Source organism: Pelobates fuscus, chromosome 1, assembly GCF_036172605.1.
Source record: "Pelobates fuscus isolate aPelFus1 chromosome 1, aPelFus1.pri, whole genome shotgun sequence".
In the NCBI taxonomy this organism is placed as follows: Eukaryota; Metazoa; Chordata; class Amphibia; order Anura; family Pelobatidae; genus Pelobates; species Pelobates fuscus.
The window spans coordinates 298,651,901-298,672,190 of NC_086317.1; the positions used below are offsets into that span (position 1 = coordinate 298,651,901).

General features: G+C 40.8%; 1 protein-coding gene across 1 annotated transcript in view; it reads left to right on the top strand.

The window, feature by feature from the left end:
* Positions 1 to 20,290, top strand: part of DMD (dystrophin) — a 2,317,639-nt gene that overhangs the window by 647,963 nt on the left and 1,649,386 nt on the right. The gene's annotated exons all lie outside the window — the stretch shown is intronic.

Sequence of the window (20,290 nt, forward strand, 5' to 3'; positions counted from 1 at the left end):
TGGTCAATTCAAATAGGTGAATTCAAACAGGCGAATCAAAACTGGTGAATTCAAACAGACAAATTCACACAGGCAAATTTTATTCCGACAAATTCTCACAGTATATTTCGTTCCTGAAAGAGGGCTTAAGAAAGAACATGTAACACTAAAATTCAAATACCATCAATGTTACCATGATATATGGCAGGCATAGGCAACCTTCCAGATGTTTTGGACTACACCTCCCATGATTCTTTGCCAGCATTATAGGTGTAAGAGCATTGTGCGGGATGTAGTCCACAACATCTGGAGTGCCGAAGGTTACCTCACCCTGGTATATGGCAATAAACATTTTTATTGTAGCACAATGTTGTACAGTAGTATATTCTTGTATAAATGCAAATTACATTCGCCAACAAAAACATGTTTCAGCTTCCAGGTTTCAAAAATCGAGGTTCGCTTTAGATTCAATGGTGCATTAGATTCAAATAAATACGGTATATAACTATCTAGTCATACTACTTACACACAAACTTAAATAACCACACATGCATGTACCTATTTACTAGTACACTCATTCTAATATACATATACATATATTTAAGTTATCACACTAATATACCTTGTTCCATGCATAACTTACTAGCCATACACATACATGATTAGCAACAGAATAAGTCACACAAAGACACACATACAAACATTTACTTACATATCTCATTTTACCTGTAAGAATACATACATAATTAGCACACACCTCTCTAATTAGAAAAACATACATATTATAAAGACATGCTCTCACATATACATTGACACATGTAAGTGGTTTCAAGAGTGGGATTTTCTACTCTTTCTTTTACTTGATATATTTTTTTTTTCATTAGCCCAGAAATCTAGATCTAGAATTAATCTTTCACTTGTATAATCTTGCCTGCTTTTGGCCTAGATAACTATAGTCACCACATTGAAATATCAAGGTCTTTTCATTCTAGAAGACAAGGCAGCCCCTAACGTGTTTTCTGGCAGTCATAATTCACACCTCGTTTAGAGACCCACTGATTGGTGTGTTAAATTATCACCACAATATCATTTTTTCATGAGCTCTGTGTGCTAGTAACTTCTGAAAGACCTAGACCTATCCAAACATTAACAATGAAATATCTAACGGTTTGTAACATTCTGCAAAGATTCTTAACCCGTTAAGGACACACGACATGTGTGACATGTCATGATTCCCTTTTATTCCACAAGTTTGGTCCTTAAGGGGTTAAAGGACTACAACTGCTAGTGAAGACAGTATAACTCAGATATGAGTGATTCTAAGATTTACATAATTCCATACTGTTAATGGTGTCAGAGCAAGGGTACAATGACTTTTAGACTTCTCTAAACAGAGACCAATATAGCATTCTAGCACAGTTAACAAGATGCTTTGTTCTGTTGCTTACTTCAGATTATTAATTCATAAGTAGTCGCTTTGGAAACACCATCTACTAGATTGGTAAATAATGTAACTGGACATCATGACCTTTTAAACTTTTTTTTTCAGTCAGAAAATCAACAAAACATTGTAGAATATATCACACTAAAGTATTTATTTATTTCACACACATACAGTCAATATTCCCGTACTAACTAAGCTACAGTATTTTAGTGTTGTTGTAAGAATATTATTTTGTATTCTTTATGAACATAATTTTATGTACTTTATGAACATAAATTTTAAATTATAGCATAGAGTGCTGGTATTATTAGTTTAACATTGCTGTTACTCAATGAAATAAAAAAAATCTTGATAAAAAGTTTTTGGATAATAGAAATTATATCATTAATGTTTTATGCATATATCTACAGTATCTCACAAAAGGGAGTATACCCCTTACATTTTTGTAAATATTTTATTATATCTTTTCATGTGACAACACTAAAGAAATGACACTCTGCTACAATGTAAAGTAGTAAGTGTACAGCCTGTATAACAGTGTAAATTTGCTGACCCCTCAAAATAAGTCAACACACAGCCATTAATGTCTAAACAGTTAGCAACAAAAGTGAGTACCCTCTAAGTGGAAATGTGAATTTGGGCCCAAAGTGTCAATATTTTTTGGGACCACCATTATTTTCCAGCACTGCCTAACCCCTCATGGGCATGGAGTTCACCAGAGTTTCACAGGTTGCCAGTTGAGTCCTCTTCCACTTCTCCATGAAGACATCACAGAGCTGGTGGATGTTAGAGACCTTGCGCTCCCCCACCTTCCATTTGTGGATACTCGACAGATGCTCAATAGGGTTTTGGTCCGGAGACATGCTTGTCCAGTCCATCACCTTTACCTTCAGCTTATTTAGCAAGGCAGTGGTTGTCTTGGAGGTGTATTTGGGGTCGTTATCATGTTGGAATACTGCCCTGCGGCCCAGTCTCCAAAGGGAGAGGATCATGCTGTGCTTCAGTATGTCACAGTACATGTTGGCATTCATGGTTCCCTCAATGAAGCTCCCCAGTGCCGGCAGCATTGATGCAAACCCAGACCATGACACTCTTGTCTTTGTACTCCACACCTGGTGTCCGCCACACACGCTTGACACCATCTGAACCAAATAAGTTTATCTTATTGTCTGCTTGTCTTCAGCAAACTGTTTGTGGGCTTTCTTGTAGACACATTTGTTGCAGTGTGCGGCATATGGTCTGAGCACTGAAAGGCTGACCCCTCACCGCTTCAACCTCTGCAGCAATGCTGGCAGCACTCATATGTCTATTTCACAAAGCCAACCTCTGGATATGATGCTTAGCATGTGCACTCAACTTCTTTGGTCGACCATGGCGAGGCTTGTTCTTAGTGGAACCTGTCCTGTGGAACCGCTGTATGGTCTTGCCCACCATGCTACAGTTCAATTTCAGGGTCTTTGCAATCTTCTTTTAGCCTAGGCCATCTTTATGTAGAGCAACAATTCATTTTTTCAGATCCTCAGAGAGTTCTTTGCCATGAGGTGCCATGTTGAACTTCCAGTGACCAGTATGAGAGAGTGTGAGAGTGATAACACCAAATTTAACACACCTTCTCCCCATTCACACCTGAGACCTTGTAACACCTTGTAACACTAATGAGTCACATGACTCCAGGGAGGGAAAATGGCTAATTGGGCCCAATTTGGACATTTCTACTTAGGAGTGTACTCACTTTTATTGCCAATGGTTTAGACAATAATGACTGTGTGTTGAGTTATTTTGAGGGGACAGCAAGTTTACACTGTTATAAAGGTTGTGCACTTACTGTCACGAACACACCCTACTCCAAGAGTGTGCATGACGTAGTTGTGGTGGTGAAAGGGTTAAAGTACACTATTTGTCTGCACTAGACCGGAAATAATGACAAAATCCCCCTTTTTAACCCCACCCACACTTAAACATAATAATATAACTATTACTATTCAGAGGCGGCTCTAGACTTTATGAGGCCTTAGGCGAAACTCAAACATGAGGCCCCACTAACAAAAAAGTGTCACATATACACATTGATGCACAGTTTACCTGTGTATGTGCCTGAGAGTGTGTCTGACGGAGTATCCTTGTGTGTGAATGTATGTCTCTGTGAGCATGTTTGCATTTTTGTCTGAGACCCTATGTGTATGGGGTAGCTGCTTGAAGTGTGTTGTGTGTATAGGAGGGTGATGGTGAGAAGGAGAGGCGGGTGATGGTGAGAGGGGGTGATGGTGACAGGAAGGTGATGGTGTGGGGGTGATTGTAATGTGAGAGGGGTGATGGTGATGTGAGAAGGAGGGGGGGTGATGTGAGAAGGAGGGGGGGTGATGTGAGAAGGAGGGGGGGTGATGTGAGAAGGAGGGGGGGGTGATGTGAGAAGGAGGGGGGGTGATGTGAGAAGGAGGGGGGGTGATGTGAGAAGGAGGGGGTGATGTCAGAAGGAGGGGGGTGATGTCAGAAGGAGGGGGGGTGATGTCAGAAGGAGGGGGGTGATGTCAGAAGGAGGGGGGTGATGTCAGAAGGAGGGGGGGTGATGTGAGAAGGAGGGGGGGGTGATGTGAGAAGGAGGGGGGGTGATGTGAGAAGGAGGGGGGTGATGTGAGAAGGAGGGGGTGATGTGAGAGGAGGGGGGTGATGTGAGAGGGAGGGGGTGATGTGAGAGGGAGGGGGGTGATGTGAGAGGGAGGGGGGTGATGTGAGAGGGAGGAGGTGATGTGAGAGGGAGGGGGGGTGATGTGAGAAGGAGGGGGGTGATGTGAGAAGGAGGGGGGTGATGTGAGAAGGAGGGGGGGTGATGTGAGAGGGAGGGGAGTGATGTGAGAGGGAGGGGGGGTGATGTGAGAGGGAGGGGGGGTGATGTGAGAGGGAGGGGGGGTGATGTGAGAGGGAGGGGGGGTGATGTGAGAGGGAGGGGGGTGATGTGAGAGGGAGGGGGGTGATGTGAGAGGGAGGGGGGTGATGTGAGAGGGAGGGGGGTGATGTGAGAGGGAGGGGGGTGATGTGAGAGGGAGGGGGGTGATGTGAGAGGGAGGGGGGTGATGTGAGAGGGAGGGGGTGATGTGAGGGAGGGGGGTGATGTGAGGGAGGGGGGTGATGTGAGGGAGGGGGGTGATGTGAGGGTTGATGGTGAGGGGGGTTGATGCTGAGGGTGGTGGGGGATGGTGAGGCTGAGGGTGGTGGGGGATGGTGGTGCCTGATGCTGAGGGTGGTGTGGGGGGCAGTGAGGCTGAGGGTGGTGTGGGGGTAGTGAGGCTGAGGGTGGTAGTGAGGCTGAGGGTGGTGTGGGGGGTAGTGAGGCTGAGGGTGGTGTGGGGGGTAATGAGGCTGAGGGTGGTAGTGAGGCTGAGGGTGGTGGGGGTAGTGAGGCTGAGGGTGGTTGGGGGTTGTGATGCTGAGGGTGGTGTGGGCGGTAGTGAGGCTGAGGTTGGTGTGGGGGGTAGTGAGGCTGAGGGTGGTGTGGGGGGTAGTGAGGCTGAGGGTGGTGGTGGGTGAGGCTGAGGGTGGTTTGGGGGGTGGTGGGGGGTGAGGCTGAGGGTGGTTTGGGGGTAGTGAGGCTGAGGGTGGTGTGGGGGGTAGTGAGGCTGAGGGTGGTGGGGTTAGTGAGGCTGAGGGTGGTGGGGGTAGTGAGGCTGAGGGTGGTGGGTAGTGAGGCTGAGGGGTAGTGAGGCTGAGGGTGGTGTGGGGGGTAGTGAGGCTGAGGGTGGTGGGGTTAGTGAGGCTGAGGGTGGTGGGGGTAGTGAGACTGAGGGTATTTGGGGGTTGTGATGCTGAGGGTGGTGTGGGGGGTAGTGAGGCTGAGGTTGGTGTGGGGGGTAGTGAGGCTGGTGTGAGGGATAGTGAGGCTGAGGGTGGTGGGGGGGTAGTGAGGCTGAGGGTGGTAGGGGGAATGAGGCTGAGGGTGGGGGGTAGTGAGGTTAGTGAGGCTGAGGGTGGTGGGGGTAGTGAGGCTGAGGGTGGTGGGGGTAGTGAGGCTGAGGGTGGTGGGGTTAGTGAGGCTGAGGGTGGTGGGGTAGTGAGGCTGAGGGTGGTGGGGGTAGTGAGGCTGAGGGTGGTGGGGGTAGTGAGGCTGAGGGTGGGGGGATGGTGAGGCTGAGGGTGGGGGTAGTGAGGCTGAGGCTGGTGGGGTTAGTAAGGCTGAGGGTGGTGGGGGTAGTGAGGCTGAGGGTGGTGGGGGTAGTGAGACTGAGGGTGGTGGGGGTAGTGAGGCTGAGGGGTAGTGAGGCTGTGGGTGGTGAGGCTGAGGGTAAGGCTGAGGGGGGTGAGAGCCTACCTTTCCTGGTGGTCACCCTTCCCTGGTGGTCCAGTGTGGGCTCCCTGGTGGTCTGGTGGCCATTGCTGCCTTCCGGTCTGCAGCTCCACAGAGCTGCAGACCATGTAATCTCGCGAGATGTCAGAGCGTTGCCGTGGTAACCCGCGGCAACGCTCTGATTGGCCGGTTCTCGCGAGACACATGGTCTGCAGCTCTGCTGACTGCGGAGCTGCAGACCGGTGTCTGCGGTGGCCGGGCAGCCAGGAGGGGCCTCGCACCCGGCGGCATACCGGGCAACCCGCCGGGCCCCCTCCTGGTGTCAGGTCCTCGGTCACTGACCGAGGACCGGACACACTCTGCCAACAGGCGGTTTAGGCGGCCGCGAGGCCCCAGCCAGCGCGAGGCCTTAGGCGGCCGCCTAAACCGCCTAATTAGAGGGCCGCCTCTGTTACTATTTTAACTCTGCCACCACCAAGACAATTTATAAATGGGGTGCCTTTGTCCCCCAGGTAAATCAACAATAAAACCCACCAAATATTACTTAGTACAATATTTAAGGAATTACAAAAATACTAACAAGTCTCTTCGGGTAACGTGATTCTGAACCAGACAAAGGCAGAAGCAAACCTTAATAAATAAATGTTTATTATGAGCCAAAAAATGGTCACAGTGCATATAAAAATATATGATAAACAAATTATTTACACCAACAACATTTAAAAACAAAAAGGATAAAATAACAGAAGTCCTAATTACTCACTTAGGTTTTCAAAGTACAACTTCTGTCCAGGGGGTCTCTGGCAAGGAGAGATGGTGACTCACTCAAAATTAGAACTTGGCCCCATGCAAGTACACTACCACCCTTCAGGATCACAGGAGATATACCCTGTGGATTAGCATGCCTCACCCAGGGGTGGAGCCAAGGCGTACCTATAGAGATACTAAGTGACCACCTCCTTTGTTCCAGAAAACAACAAGCCAAATATAAACTTTTGTGTTTATCTCCTCTACTGTACTTGCCACAGAAATAATAATTGCCTCTATGAATTTGTTATTGTTTTCCCATTCCATAGACATGTTGCACGCCCCGCCCAAGATCCAATAGGACAGACATCACAACTCCTGCCACACGGTTTAAGTTGTGCAACTCATGTTTAGGCCTTTGAACACGTGTTCTATATAATTATAACCCCTTTTCCTCTATATTTATCTAGACTTCTATCCAGCTATACGGTCTACCTGGTCTAGATATCTACTATACTATATACCTTAGACCCTCACTGTTAAGACCCCAGTCTTTTCAGACCCTGTGTGCATAATATACTTTTATACACTCGTTTTTGTACTTATCTGGGTTTTTATCTTATCGTGTGTTTTTTTCTACAATTTTTTCCAATAAAGAATTTGATTTATATTTATTCATTTTTTATTTTTATTCATTTGATACCATGGGATCTGAGTTATTCATCCCTCTGTGTGGGCACACCCTATGTCAGTGATTATTGGGGGGTTGAACTTTTCGTTTTCTCCCTCCATATAATCCTACCTTTTGGGATTTTTCTTTAGTATTTATAGCTCTGGGTTTATGCCCTATCTTTGCTGCTCACTTAGTCCTCAGCCTGACATCAGGGTCAGATTTTTCTACCCTGTTGCCTTTCCTTTTATTTACTTAATTAAGAGATTGGGCTTGTCCCATTCCAAATATAATAAAAATGAGGCTTAATTATTAACCTGTGGGAAAGTATTAATGTTTCACGTGGATAGTATACTGGAACACAAGGATCTTCATGAAACTAATCCTGTTACCATATCAAATGATTGAACTATCCTTTACAAGGTACATGCCAAATGGATGAAGAGACATTCAGACTTTTTCCAAGTGTAGAACCTCACACCTTGCAGAGCCTTGATTACTTCACATCCATATAGTAAAATCCTTTTCACATTCCTATGCTATTCATACTACCCCTTCTGTCATCTGACCTCTGTGGGGGTTCCAGCTTCAAAAGATGTAACCCCTGTTGACCTCAGCAATAGCATCTCTGTAATTTGTGCCATTTACTACACAAATTACATTAAAGGATAATATGTCATAGTGTAATACTAAATTATGCACCCTTGCCGTGACACTTACTACTTTACATAGTAGCAGAGTGTCGTTTCTTCAGTGTTGTCACATGAAAAGATCTAATAAAATATTTACAAAAATGTGAGGGATGTACTCACTTTTGTGAGATACTGTATAAATAAGCACATTTATATATATTTTTTTGGCGTGATTGGGGCAATTGAGCTTTTATAAAAAATAAAAAAAGGACAGAATACAGCAACACCATAAATAACAGTATTTTAATTAGAGCAAAAGATAAAAGGGAAATTGTACTATAGAGAATGGAAAAAGCATAGTACTACATCCCAATGTTAAAAAGGGTAGTAACAAAACATCATAGAAGTATTTATCCCTCATCAGTAAATTCACATAGTGGTTCCCCAGGCATATCCAAATCTCACCCAATTTCACAGGACCACAGGATGCACAGTAACTTATTTTAAAAGCATGGTAGCAAATATCAGATTGAAAGGTGTTAACCTTTAAAGAAAAAAGAAATGCCAAAAACCCATAAACATACAAAAGTATAAACCGTGCATGATAGAGGGGATCGTGAAATGACTGTTGACAAAGAGTGTGAAACACATGTTTATGCACAGATTTTTGTGGGCAGTAAAATTGTTAAATGTCAGAGCTCTTTCTTCACAGTATATTTGTTTGGTAGAAACTAGCAATGATATTTGATTTTCAAGCTTTATAGCTTTAAATGTCATCATATAAAATAAAGCTTGTAGATTAATTCTGCAGCTTTTTAAGGTTTCTAAAACTATTAGTGTGACTATCAAAGTGATCCTCTATAAACATAAAACTTAAAAAAAAAGTAGCCCTAGTGTTTTATTAAAACGTTAAGCAAGAAAATATATTTACCCTATCATGCAATAATCCAGTTTGATGTCGAATACAGTTTTAGTAATCATTTTTTGTAGTAAACTGAATTTGCTTTGTATGGAAAATTTAGTTGCAAGTAGTTATTGTTTGTGTAGTAAAAGCAGAATTTATTATAGTATCCCATTTGTTCTCACTGAAAGGACAGTGGCAATAGTTCCTTGGAGATGTGTACATTGTCTTGAAATTCTCATTAATGAAACAGATGTTCTTCAAAGCACTATATAATCAGAATAAATGAGCAGTGTTACTGTAAACAAATGCTTATAGCATTTCCAAGGTTGTACTTCATGGTTGTTATACAACTTTTCCAGATCATTTTTTTATGTTTACATTTGAAAAAAGCGAATATATTCTGCATTATTGCACAAAGGTCTGACATGACATATACATATTTGGTATTAAAACCAGTTTACATGTGGAATACAGGAGCAAGAAAATAAATTCCAGTTTGTTTCTAGCATAATTGTAGAGAACCATACCTTTTCTGTAAAATTAGATATCATGGTGCACGCACATAGAAGTGTGAAACGGATAAATTAATGTTTTTAATTCATTCTAATTTTTTATTTAAATAATTTTATGTAATTATTCCAGTAATGATAAAATCACCTACATGGGAAAAATACTATTGGTAATAGCTATTATTAGGTGAATTCGTCAGTTAAATAAAAGTAGGAAACAGATGAAGTAAAGTGCCTTTATCAGAACAGCAACTTGGATAGTTCTTGTTTAACTCATAGTCAACTTGTTTATTCAAAACAGTTTTAGTCCAACTTACAATTTCAGGTTGTATGCTTCTAATGTATTAATTTCGACAAATGACTAGTAAATATAAATATAAATACGGTACATTACTAGCTGCTCTAACCTATCAGAAAGCAAACATTATTTAAGAGAAATTAATAATAATTTTTCAAAAAGGCCACGTGCACTTGGAATTATTTTGCTGTTCTCTGATATGTGTCGGGAGCAGGACATTAATAACTGAAAATGATAATCCTATGGATACCTTGTTCTGCAAATCTGTATATGGTTAATGTTAATATCGCAGCAAAACATCACCTTGTAGCAGCATTTTTCAATGTTTGTGTCTCCAGGATCCTGCAGAGATAAACAGGCACTTATTTCTTACTCATTATAATTAGGACCATGGGGAAATAGTGTTGGAGTTTGAGTAACCATATATCAGATTTGCAATAATATGGTTCTTGCATAACTGATCACTTCCGTATTTCTTCCGTAAATATGTTTGGAAGTATTGTGTATGTGTGTGGTGCAGTGTGTCGGGGGGGTTCTGTGTGTATGTGAGGGGTGCAGTATGTGTATGTGAGGTGTGATGTGTGTGAGGGTGCTGAGTGTGAGGGTGCTGTGTGTGATTGATTTCTGTGAGGGTGCTGTGGGTGATTTGTGTGTGTGGGTGCTGTGTATGATGTGTGTGAGAGTGCTGTGTGTGATGTGTGTGTGTGAGAGTGCTGTGTGTGATGTGTGTGTGAGAGTGCTTTGTGTGTGAGAGTGCTGTGTGTGTGAGAGTGCTGTGTGTGTGAGAGTGCTGTGTGTGAGAGTGCTGTGTGTGAGTGCTGTGTGTGTGAGAGTGCTGTGTGTGAGAGTGCTGTGTGTGATGTGTGTGTGAGAGTGCTGTGTGTGAGAGTGCTGTGGATGATGGGTGTGAGAGTGCTGTGTGTGATGTGTATGTTAGAGTGCTGTGTGTGAGAGTGCTGTGGATGATGTGTATGTTAGAGTGCTGTGTGCGATGTGTATGTTAGAATGCTGTGTGTGAGAGTGCTGTGGATGATGGGTGTGAGAGTGCTGTGTGTGATGTGTATGTTAGAGTGCTGTGTGTGAGAGTGTTGTGGATGATGGGTGTGAGAGTGCTGTGTGTGATGTGTTAGAGTGCTGTGTGTGAGAGTGCTGTGGATGATGGGTGTGAGAGTGCTGTGTGTGATGTGTATGTTAGAGTGCTGTGTGTGAGAGTGCTGTGGATGATGGGTGTGAGAGTGCTGTGTGTGATGTGTATGTTAGAGTGCTGTGTGTGAGAGTGCTGTGGATGATGGGTGTGAGAGTGCTGTGTGTGATGTGTATGTTAGAGTGCTGTGTGTGAGCGTGCTGTGGATGATGGGTGTGAGAGTGCTGTGTGTGTTTGGGGGGGTAGATAAAAACAAAAAACAAGTATGCATTATGTCCCCCCCTCCCTTCTTACCTTTTAGCCTGGGAGGGGGGGGACCGGCATGGTGGTATCTGGGAGGGGGGGACCGGCACGGTGACACCATCCCTGGTGGTCCAGTGGGTGAGTGAACTCTAGCCTGCGGGCTAGAGTTCACTCTCGCGAGATCCGGTCGTTGCCATGGCAACGCACCGGATCTCGCGAGAGGAACCCGGCGGAGCTGCAAGATAGAGCTCCGCCGGGTCCTCTCCTGGCTCCCTCCCTCTCTCCCCGCTGGCGGCCGGAATATACTGTATGTGGGCCGGTGAGGGATAGTGCCGGCCCTGCATAGACTGGCAGGGGAGATCCTGGGACTTCCCCTGCCGGCCTCGGCCCCACGGCCATCGCGGCCCACCGGGCATTTGCCCGGTGTGCCCGATGGCCAGTCCGGGCCTGGCTGGAAGTGTCCTGAAGTGGAAGGGGATCCTGAACTGGATGTAAATGGTCGTCCTCCAGCTCTGTTCTACATGCTTTCTTAGGCCCTGTGGTGATGTGCTGGTTGCCGCCATTTTGAGGCTCAAGGCACTGTGCACCGCCAGCGAGATGTGTGGCTGGCAATGAAGGTAGGCATTAGGTGTTGTAGCGGTGGGGACAGGGATAACCCCCAAAGTTCCAAAGGGGGGAGATACAGAGCCTGTCTACAGATCAGTCCATAGGGTCCCGCAACTCCCAGCCGGTCCCTTGTTAGGCCGCAAAACAAGCGGGTCGGAGCACTGCCAGAGCAGACGTCAGGAAACTTCACAGGAGTGCCAGTGACACCAGGTTTCGGCTGAGTTCGAGTTAGCAATTGGGATATCGTGATTACTTGTTATTAGGTGGGTTATTTGCGGAGCTTCTGCCCGATGCTGCTGCTAGCCCTGTAGGCCCTGCCCCCAAAAGCATTGGGCTTTTAAAGGCATGGTTTTCATTCATTTCAATAGATGATTTCAATAGGTGGCACAGAGTCAGAATAATACTAAAAATTAATTGGCTAGTAAGTTATTTTACAGAGGTACATATGGTGACGTATGGGAAGCATTCTTGTTGACAAATGTTTCTAGTTACATAACAGCTAAAATCATTAATATAAGCTAATTTTTATTATTTTGTCGCTGCAAATATCACACCTTAACAAACACTTACTTCTCTATCTTTCCTTATATATACCATTAAAATACTTATCCATTATCACTATTTCAATATTATATAGAGAATATTATATAGAGTAGTTTGTTTACTACTTAAGTTTGATGTCCAATATTAATGGGTCTGTAGACAAATAGCTAGGGCATATGGTAATCTTGGGTACAAGATAACAGCATGGGAAATCATGTTATCTGAGGTTATCTAAGGATATATGGCTTTTAACATTTTTAACACGAATTAGCATAAATTCAAGTTCTTCCATAAATTCTTATTTTTCTTCATATCTATCTAAAATAATTTCTAGATATGTAAAGCTAAGCTATGGTTGCCTAACTGAATATGGTGGACAGGTAATGTTTTAAATATACTTAACAATGTGTATACTCAACTGAAAACTATCTGAATGCATTAAACAATTACTACCCAATTTTTACTTTATGTTTATTTTAAAAAATGTTATTCTAGATTTTTAAACTGACATGATAAAATTATTTTCTAAATGATGTTCCTCAATCTAAAACAATCCAAGCAGAACACAGAAGCTGTAAATGTGAAATAAATAAATATAATAGATTTTACGGACACAAAAACACTAACACAATATTTATATATATATATATATATATATATATATATATATATATATATATATATATATTTCAATATTTTTTTCTTAAACAGATAAAATTAAGACTAAGTTTGAAATAATTTAACCATTTTGTTCACTATACATTTTTAGTATGTTCATATGTTCATGCTATTAGTACATAACTATACTAGCAGTCTCTTCGATAAGTGGGACTTTTTTCTTGCATGAAATGCAAATATAAAATTCTGTGTTACAAATGATACCAGTTTTTACACTAAAAAAAGTTACTTACTCTAAGCTCTTAAGGAAAAGACAAATAGCCACCAATTATTGAAAGACACATTCACTGTCAGCACAGTTTTTAATCTGATTTAATGTCTGTTTGCCAGAAAGAATGTCTTAATTTACCGTTTGGTGTTTGTGCTTCTGGTAGAATAAGAGTGTTGTTTAAATTACATTACATGATACTGAAAGAGATTCCAATAGTGCACGTTGATTTACAATACTATGAGTAATTAAATATAAAAATATAACAGTTAACATAATGATTAAATATACAAAACATTGACTGGCTTTCATTAATATATATATATATATATATATATATAGAGAGAGAGAGAGAGAGAGAGAGAGAGAGAGAGAGATATATATAGAGCTTATGAAAGAGAAAATGTAAAAATAATGCTATGCAAACCATGCAAACGAGGACATTATAATGAGAGTTCAGGGGGTATTTCTGCAATGTGCTGAAGGAAAAATCATTTGAAGCTACAGCAATCTGGTTTGTCACTAGTAACTTCGGAAGAATTAAAGCAGATTTGTATTCTTAAGTTAAAATAAACTATTACATGTTTCCTTTCTTTCCCTATTAAGCCTATGTTTGTTAGTGTTGCATATGATTGCATTTAAAGGAATCTGTCTTTTGAATATTTTTTTGTTTATATTTACTGTTTTCAATTCACTATACTTTGGTGTTTAGTGAAAAAAATACTGCGTGCTAAAACAAGCCAAGACTGTATTTTATGGGTTTAAGGAGACATGATATGGCTATAAGTGACAAGTTCCCTTTGAATGTATTTTACAGATAATGTTTTAAAAATTATGCAAACAAAATGTAAAAAAATAAAACAAAACACACTGACTTTTAAAGGGTTACTCCAGGCATGGTGACTTCAGTGATTTGAAGTAGTTATGGTACCTAGAGTATGGATGTGCTTTTTGAATTTCTATAAAATACTGCAGATAATGACATTAACCCATTTGCTGCTGGTGGTGTAACTCTGAGCCTACATTTACTGCTAAGCATATGTACAAATACACTGCCTCCATGTAAGATATGGATATTAATTTGGATAGAAATAGCATACAAAACCATGAAAGCTCCATGTGTCAGAATTAAAACACTTCCCACAGAGCCTACACATGCAACTTGTTGTGTTATAAAGATATTACCTCTAAACAGAAATCTACTATTATACTGGCTATAGAAGCCTACAGTACAGTACTAAACTAACACACAATTAATGCCGATGGATGGGGGTTTACAGAAGTATGCAGGGGTCTATTCATGGGCTCCTGAGGAAGGGAGGTCATTGCCTAGTTTTACCCTGGGGAGGGGTGTTGTGTTTTTTTCTTACTTCTTCTTTTTTCTTTTCTCTTGTACTTTTTACTTCATTTGCCCTCACTCGTTGTTTCCCTGTTACTCACATCCATCCACCGCTACCCTTTTCCCCATGTGTGTGAAGGTCCTCTACATCCCTGCCTATTACCTAACTAGACCTACTTTATTTTAACAACAGTGCTGAGGTCCAACACAGTTTATACTCATATTCAACTACCCTATTTCAACAATTGACTTATCCTTGACCAAGTATTTACTTAGTTTATTGCTAACAGTGAATTGTTACGGACATTAAGCATATTTTAATAACGGTTCCTAGTTCTTTTTTTATTGTTTTGTTACCCTGGGGTCCAACACACTCAAACAGAGAAGCAATATTTGAGGGAGACATGGCAGTAGGAGATATGAAGGAGAAGAAGTACAGAGAATGTAGTGGATAGCTGACCCACCAGGAAGTTATGTAACCTTGTCAGACAATGCTGTTCATTGGACTCTTAATTTATATATACATTATAATTGCTATCATTGGTTCAAATTACATAAAAAATAGACAGTGCATTCAAGCACTATACAATTGATATTTGATTCTACTGAATTATCTCAATGTATGACTTGCAATATTATCTTGCAAGTATTTGTTCCAACAAACAGATATTTACCCCCCCCCCCCAAAAAAAAAAAAAAAATAACACACAAGAATTCTAATACTTTGGTATGTACAGTGTGTGTACTGATCTTTGCAAGCCTTACCATCTACTGTTTGTTCCCATTAGTTGGGTAACCTGTTATTTGCGGTGGGCGGTATCAGTCCCCCATGTCCCTTGTCCTCTCGAGGTATTTATACTGAGGGATAGACAGTGTTCTACCATAGGACTTCAGCTCAGTATTTGGAGACCACTTCGTAGGTAGGGTTTATTTCCCTTGTTCATTCCTATTATTTTGTCCTTACCCTTTATCTTGGTACGAGCTGGTACTTTCTACCACTCCCTCCTATATTATTTACTTGCCCGAATATTAGGATAATTGTTTATCCAATTCACAGATGCTCTAACCATTTTGGTAGAAGCGAGTTCTCTCTCTATTAGCTCATTTTACTGATATTAATAAATATTTTTTTTCCTTTGTTTGGCTACTAGTGTATAAGACTGGGTTCTCTTCTACATAGACAGCTATTGGAATTTCCTTTGGGTTGCTATTTTTTTTTTGTTACCCCATACTAACCCAGTCTTGGGACAAGAGGTGGGACATGGGTGTCCGTTCCCACTCACTGGCTAACAATGTGTGTGGGTAGGATACCTATGTAGCCCCCAGTCTCTTATCCTTTCTTGATTTTCATTATATTTCGCCTCCACAGCACTTCATTGTCCAAAAAACATTATTGTCCCACTATGTGTGCATGCATGACCAGGCATCTGCTGAGTAATGCCATATGAGTAATTTCCTACAAAGAGCAGATATGAAAATTCTACCCTGCCACTCCAGGCACCCAGATCACTTTTGCCCATTGGAGTGGTCTGGGTGCCAACTTCCACTACCCTTAGCCCTGCAAGTGTAATTATTGCAGTTTTCATAAACATTCTTCTTAAAATGAAAATAGACATCACTTAAAAATAAAAGTTTCACAAATAAATTGTTTCATGTAAAACCTTATCCTGCAGAAAAAATAGTGATTTAGTCACCTCCCGCAGGACAGTCATAGAGGCATTGGGTGTTGGGGTCATGGTTTGCAGCACAGGAGTATTCGTCTCAGAGGGTCAGCCGAGGTTGAGGCCTCATGGATGCTGCCAGATGCCATTTTAGTCTAAGGTTGGCGTTAAATCATGGTGCCCATGTCTTTATTATCTGCTGGGGTATTGGCCGTCTGCTTCTGAGTCCCATCGCAGGTTTTTCAGCAGTCGGACCTGGGGAATCTTGCGTCTCCTGAAAGTGAGATCTGTCTGTGCAGAGACTGCCTGAAGGCAGAAGGTAGAAGGCCTGAAGGCAGAAGGTGAGTAGTAGGCTGGAGGCCTGGTCTTGGATTGAGAATCCTTTGAGGTATTAAAAATGGCATGGGTCTAATCACCAAAGTACCTGGAGGTACTTGCAGGTTATCTCACAGGCTGTGGGTGGTCTATGTCAATGTCATCTAGAGATAAAGCAGGCTGTCAGCCGGTGCTTCAAAAGATAGTGTCCGCTTTTCCTCATGAGCAAGCTCCCCCCCCTGATTTTTTTTTAATGTAAAAATATAACTTTTTGTTACTGTAAAACAAAAAATCATATACTGTTTTAACCTTTGTAATCACAAAGGCATCCAGTTTACTTTGGATTAAAATGTTATAGTGTTAATCTACTATTTTGAGTGAGAAATAAACTAACAGTATTCATGTTAATAACTATGGTGATGTCTACCATCTGAACAAAATGTACATTTCTGTGTTTTTCAGAAAATTTATTTGGAAAAGAAATCCTAGTGATACAAAAAAAATATTCTTTCTTTATAGTTGGATAGGTACATAAACATAGTAGATGTACAGTTTAATTTTGCTTACATTTTACCATTGCAGTAGACTATTTATTATGAAAAAGATTTAAAATATGGTGGTTATTGTGTATGCATGCATATCAAGTCAAATGCAAAGAGAGTTATTGGCAATTGTTGGTATTTGTGATATTTGTGATATAAATATATGATTTTTTTATATGATATAAATTTATGATGGACCAGATATTATATTAAGTGTTTCATGGATTATATATTACTTTTGTTAAAACTATATATATAAAAATGTTCTATGTTTTAGCTCAAAACTAGAGCTGATCTCTCCAAGGTTACATTCCGTTCAGTGCCCACAGGATATGAAACTGCATAAATTGAACTGCATATATGTTGTTTTTATATTTTATATCTAAAACATCTTCTGGAATCAATATGATTTTGTTCATCACCTTTCTTAGCTTTTGCTTTATTTCAGAGTAACCTGATATAGTTCATAGGTTGGCTTAAAGGTTTAAGGAAATTGACAACTTGGGAAAATCTGAAGGACAACCTTTCACTCAAGATTACAGTTGACGTTTGCTTAAATAATAGTAAATAAAGTGTGAAGAGTTAGGTTTTGACTAAGTTCTAACTTTACGCCAATGCAAGCTGAATCAGTTGTTCACACAAGCTGGGTCAGTTGTTTAAGTCAAGTATTTCAGCACAGATGATCTTGATGTTATGATTGGCCCATGCTAAATATGCAGGCTTCTTTTTAATCAGGGGGTCCCAGTATATGGTGAAACAAAAGTTGGAATGGGATGAAAAATATTCTTACAGAAAAAAAAATGATAATACTTCATGTATTCATATAATGTTAAAACAATTATCACAGAACCATGAAATGCTTGGTCTCTATGAATACAAGTGTATCAGTCACTTACTAAACAGTATTCTCTGTGGATGTCTGCTCCTACTGGCAAGGAATGTATTATATAGCCAGGGCCGTCATCAGGGGTGTATAACCTACACGAGGAAGGGGCCCAGGCCACAAAAAAATGAGTAGTTAATATACAGTAAGAACTTGTTGGTCTCATCCTATCTTCCTTGCTGGGCACCATCAGGGAGCAACTGACATTCAGTACTTCCTTAGGGGACTTGCAAGATAAAAGGAGCCTGTATGGACTGAAACCCTCCGCTACTGAACAGCAGCACTGAGAGGAAGTCATGTGAGGAAGCTGCACAGGATGTGGGAATAGGAGCTTGCAGCCCATAGTTTAGATCCCTGTGCCAGCCTGATCCCCCAGAGATGCTACCTTCCAGCTGAAAAATAGTACCTACGAAGAAGTGTATCTAAATAAAACAGCAGATGGTGTCTGGAGGGCCGATGAAAAGATGAAAAGTGACCAACAGAGGGAAAAAAATTAGAAGCAGTAAAAACAATAAAAATACATTGTGATGAAACCCCCATGATTTTTGACTAGGTAAGGTGTTTTAAATAAAACCATTACATTCTGTTAGACTTGAAATTGCTGTTTATTGAATGGTTGAGTGCTCTGGATCTTGTACGTTGTATGAATTGGTCCCAGCAGCATCCTCATAATTTATGTTTAGGTGAGTGCAGCCCTCTTGGTTGGATAGATAGACAGACAGACAGTGATTTAGTGAAATCTGTCTGTCTCTCTATCTATGTCTGCCTTTCTAAACAATCTGTTTGCCTGTCATAAGTATCTCTCTCTTTCTCTCTGCCATTCTCAAAGTGCATGTTTATCCACTCAACTAGTATTTTAATCTTTGAAATAAGTAGTTCTATTGTTGCTAATGCCAAAATAGTGAACTGTGCAGGGATCAGCATAATTTAGTGTACCTAAACCAATTAAAGCACTGCAGTGCAATAAGCTTTCAACACCTATTATTTTCCATGTTGGTTTCAAACCTCTGGGATTCCATTGTTTTTCATAGAAATATATCTCTTGTTGCCAAAAATATTGGTAATCAGTGTAAAATTAAAGACAATGGCATGAAGATTTAATTAGCAAGCATGCCTCTTCAGGGCATACTGTTTTTACCGAATGGAAACTTTTTTTTTAAGGAAATTAATTTATTATCCAAGCCATGGTGTTTAGTAAAATGTCACTTTGCAAAAATAGACAAGTTAAAAATATATTCTTATACTATATACTTATACACTATATGGACAAAAGTATTGGGAAACTTAATGATTGGATTCAGGTGTTTTAATTAGACCTATTGCAGCTAGCCAGCAGTCTGCATGTACAAACATTTCTGGAAAAAAAAATGTTGAATAGCTCAGTGACCTGCCTGACTGCATAGTGCAACCTGTAAAGTTTGATAGATGAGGGATAGTAATATGGGCCTGTTTTTTAGGGGATGGGCAAGGAAGCTTACTTCTAGTGAAGGGAAATCTTAATGCTTCAGCATACCAAGATATGTCAGAGCTTTGCTTCCAACTTTATGGGAACAGTTTGGGGAAGATCCTTTTCTATTCCAGCATGACTGTGCCTCATTTCACATGACTGTGCCTCATTTCACAAAGTCCATGAGTTTGGATGAGTTTGGTGTTGAAGAACGTCACTTACTCACACAGAGCCCTAATCTCAATCCCATTTGGGATGAACTGGAAAGGAAATTGCGAGCCAGGCTTTCTCATCCAACATCAATGCCTGACCTCACAAATGCTGTACTAGATTAATGGGATAATATTCCCACAGAAACACTCCGAAATCTTGTAGAAAGCCTTCCCAGTAGAGTGGAAGCTTCTAAAGCTGCAAATTAGGGACCAACTACTTGTTAAGTCTATCTATTTAGAATGTGATGAAAACTATCTCACAAAAGTCCATATTGCTGTAATGCTCAGGTGTCCCAATACTTTTGTCCATATAGTGTAGATAAAATACCTTCATGCACTGATCTGTAGATAATTTCTTACTTTGTTTTTGTAATATTAATGTTTGTTCTAGTAAAGATTTGTGGAGGTTTGGCCAATACCCCAGTATATGAATTCCTATATCACTTAATCATTGAATGGGTAGCTATTATCTTTGGTAGCTCGGTACTATGTAGATGTCTTTCATATGATTTATATATATATATATATATATATATATATATATATATATATATATATATATATCTCAAATATACCATTATTTAAAGTCCCACGTCCGTGTGTGTAGTGGAGTACACCTCTCACATTTTTGTAACTATTTTATTATATATTGTCATGGGACAACACTGAAGAAATGACACTCTGCTACAATATAAAGTAGTACGTGTACAGCCTGTATGACAGTGTCAACTTGCTGTCCTCTCAAAATAACTCAACACACAGCCATTAATATTTAAACCGTTGGCAACATAAGTGAGTACACCCCTAAGTGGAAATGTCCAAATTGGGCCCAAAGTGTCAATATTTTGTGTGGCCACCATTATTTTCCAGCACTGCCTTAACCCTCATGGGCATGGAGTTCACTAGAGCTTCACAGGTTGCCACTTGAGTCCTCTTCTACTCCTCCATGATGACATCACGTAGCTAGTGGATGTTAGAGACCTTGCACTCCCCCACCTTCCGTTTGA